Source organism: Apostichopus japonicus, chromosome 16, assembly GCF_037975245.1.
Source record: "Apostichopus japonicus isolate 1M-3 chromosome 16, ASM3797524v1, whole genome shotgun sequence".
In the NCBI taxonomy this organism is placed as follows: domain Eukaryota; kingdom Metazoa; phylum Echinodermata; class Holothuroidea; order Aspidochirotida; family Stichopodidae; genus Apostichopus; species Apostichopus japonicus.
The window spans coordinates 34304497-34308742 of record NC_092576.1 but is presented as its reverse complement, the minus strand read 5'-3'; positions in this window follow the sequence as shown (position 1 = coordinate 34308742).

Below are 4246 nucleotides of genomic sequence, written 5' to 3'. Positions count from 1 at the left end.
ACTATGGTCGAAACGATGTGATGTAAGAATCCTATCAAATAAAGGTGTCACCAATTCAGAACGACCCAATCAGCTATACTGCGTGACGGTTTTATTGCAGTTGAGAAATAACTTGCCGAAACTGAAAATCTTACAGCAGCGCATTGTATCGTTAATTATCTACCTCTTGACGTTTGAGGATGTCATTTATTGAACTAATAGCTCATCGTACTTTTCATTTTGATTACTAAAGAGATGTATGTATAGGCGTAGGAACAGGAACAGATAAATATGGCTGCTGGCAATGCTGTGTTTAGTCACATATACACGCTTAATGCTGAACATAGGCTCACGGGTCTTAACCCCAAAGTAACCCGGAATCGTTTGAAGTCGTGCAAGCGTGAGTTCAGTAACAACAATAAAAATTCTTAACATGAAAGCAAATAATTATCACGTTGGATTATTAAAAATCCATCTAGCAAACTTTGTAAAGTTCACTATTTCGAAAGATTATATAGTATAATATTATAATGACTATGTTCGCGTGACTTGTTCTCTTCAATGTGTTTATATTGTTTAATATTGTACTAATGACGATGCTGATGCGATTGAAAGTAGAATTGGAAAGGAAACGAACGAGCATGATTTATTCAAAACCAGTTAAGTGTTCGGGGTAATTACTAAGTAAACTTAAGTGTATAACTAATTAAGTCAAGTAAGTCCAGTATTGTGGTCTTACTGATAGAAGAGCGAAAGCGCGCCTTAAACCTTCAATTGTGTGTTGTGATATCATTTACATCGTACAACATAAGTTAATTAGTATGCACTTTCAGCAGCATTTTAGTGTCGCAGGATTTACAATTGTCGATTACTAACATTTACAACAACAGTAAGTGAGGAAAATGTCAGACTCTGCAATGTTTCTCTATAGTTAGTGCAACTGTAAAAGCAATGTGATCATTAAGCTTAAATCAGAGTAGGTGCGTTGTCAACGATCAATGACAGACTGACGTTAATGAACAATGGAAATGTGTGGGAATGAATCAATTGAAACGAGAGGTTGTTTGTATCACATGTACACGAAGGAAATATGTGAAACATTTATTAACCCCCGTCATGTCTAGTATACATCGCCTGTCAGATTAATGAATAACATGCAGTAACAGTCAAACTTCCATTTCTCGCATGAACTTTCTCATTAAATTCATTCTAACTTTTGTCACAATCCTTAGTAGGAACTCGGCAAAGTATCGTTTTGTTATTCTTGAAAGCTGCTTAGGATGTAAATATTTACGGTCTTTATCACAAACAGACCATGGTGACAGTTTCGATAGTGTGTGAAAGCAGGCCATTAAGCATAACTATCTTAGTGTCGTTACATTATACATTGTTTACATTTTAGGCTTTTATTAGTCAGTCAATAACAGAGATGTGTATTACAAAAAAATGCACTTAACAATTTTCGGGAGGAGGGGATGGGGGTTGATGTAAGATGTCATTTAGTTTAAGTTAATACGAAGTAATATGTTGTAAGTTTAACTGAGACCCCCTCCCCCACCATCTCCCCTTCCACGAAATGATACACTTACCTTTCAAATTGGTAGCCTTGCTAGGAATCCTGCCTTCGATATTATTACATGCCTTATGCCTCGTATTCATTTTTGCAATACTGTCAATGATATGTAAGATCTAAGACTTGAGTAAGTCTATTAATATATCAGCAAGCCACATATTTCCTCAAACGTTTCACGTGTTTCTTTATTCGCGTTTATTTGGTTTAGAAACGAATGTTATTCTTTGGGGAACCAGGTTTTACTTTTAAATGTCATCTTTTCATGTAATTCACGTTAGTATTGTAAGAGACTCCGTTTAAATGTAGGAGTCATTGTTCTTTTATGGGAGTGGGAGTTTTTAAGTTCATCCTTTTATGCTAGTATTAGGTTTTCTGACTGTCACAAAGTAACTACCGATTCAGCAGTTAAGAATCTCTGGGTTTTTTTATCAAATCTCTCCTCCTAAGGGTTTCTTATTGTGTCTGTAGGAGAATGAATTTTAATCTTGTGGCTTTTATTATGAATGTTAAACAGTAAACAAGTTTCAAATTTCTATTTGATTAAATTAAGCCTTTTAGTGTCCATCGGAGGAAGTATGTGTAGAAAACAATATTATACATGCATTAATGAAAAGGTTAACAAAAAGATGAGTAGAATCACAAAAAAAGAAAATTGATTATATTGAAGGTTCATATTTTTAGCATTCATGCTCTAACTCACAGTAACTGATTTTAACTGATTCAGGAACCTCGGGGCTACATGCCAGTGCCTTGTAACAAGTATATTCTTTGGTGAAGTGCTATTTTGCTCATTCCGGATTGTCTATCATCAACGTGAAAAATCTCTCAAAAGAAATGTTGTTTCATGCAGCATAAGTTACAGTACTTGCACTTTATCTTAAGACCATGAATATAATATATACCTAGTCTATATATAGCTTATAGAAAATATCGTAATATAATACATACTCAGTAACATGTAATACAATTCAAATTTTATCACTGCATATTTATGTGCAAAACATATTGAGGACACGTTTGAAAATATGGTGCTGTGGTTAAACGGAGCGATGAAAACAGTTTCATCTGGCTATTTTGTATACCATTGTTAATGACAGGAAACTGCTTATTAAGTCTTGTAATTTAGAAATTGTTATCCCGAATGTTATCGTACATAGAACCCTTCTTTACGATTTTTGACGTCTTCGCGGCACTTTTAACTCCGTAAGAGGTCATTTTACCTTCATAACCGTCCTCCTACTAGCCCCCTCGCCCCTTCCCTCCCATCCCCTCCCCCGCAACACATACATTTATGCGCACATACCTTCACTATCTTTTGGTAAGAAATTTGAACATTGCTTACTGTATAAGACGAACTGCCCGCTGAAGTTATACGGGAACTCGGGAGTTTATTAATATTTGCTTGTGTAGTAAATGTCAGAGAACTTCAGTTTACTGCAAGAGCCCTTTTTCATAAATATATAATCGATATATTTTGGCCTACTACATTATCGCACTAAATGAACTTGCTGTAATATGTCAACTGAATTTTGAAAACAAGTTACCATGAACTTCCCAATTACTGACTTGCAAAGTGCTTGCTTTCGATTACATTTTTTTGGTGCATATGTTTTCGCGTACTTTTTATGTAAAGTCATCGTGCTAAATATTCACTATTAACTAAATCAATATGGTATGAAACGTTTACCACTTGATATATAATAAATAAACCCATCCAAGAAGAGGTTCGGTTAAAATAAAATCATGAAAAACAAAATCAGGTTTTAACGCCAGTGGTTACTTCCGTTATTATAATTTATTATTGTTGTTCTATATATGAATGTACACTTCTTTTAAATGAACCTCCGTGAAAGCTAAACTTATTATATGTTCGTATAGAGTAATAACATTGGGAGTAGAAACAATCAAATAATCCTGTTTAGCTCGCATAGCAAAAAGGTTGGTAATTAACTCATAAATTTATAAATAAAATAAAAACCTGGCTCCAGTGTAGAAATATGAAGTCTAAATATCGTGTCAGGGACGCCATTGTGTCAATATGCGACGTTGAAGCACCATTATTAGGTATTAGAATGCATACCTTTTATTGCGATAACCTAGATGTCTTGTTAAGAGAGTTTACACATTGGTGATAGACAAGCCGCCGATAGGAGCAAAGTAACACTTCACCAAAGCATTTACTAACTTTAATTACTTAAGAGAAGATGACATTTGGTGATCCCTTTCCCCCTCCCACAATCTCAACGGTGAGAAATGAATCGAAGTACAAGGTATTGTTAGAAACAAAAATCGTTTCAAAAGCAAGCAACAAAAGAAACTTGTGAAACGATTGTATAAACATGTGGCTTGAAATTATAATAATAGATTCTCTTAAGTCTTCGATCTTGCATGTCAATGAGCCAATGAATATGAGTTAGGTGAAGTTAGGATTACTTCAGCAAAAAAAGACAGATTACGTAATCATATAGAATCCCGGATTCCCGATTTGAAAGAAAAGTAAAATTATTCCCTTTCAGGGGAGATGGTGGGGGGGGGCTCAGCTAAACGTACAACATATAAATTATTATAAGCTTAAGCTTACTGACATTGACAATCCCTACTATACAAAAACATTGCAGAGACTCACATTTTCTCACATTTTCCTAACTTACCATTCTTGTAAATGTTAGTAATCAACAATTGTAAATCATGCAA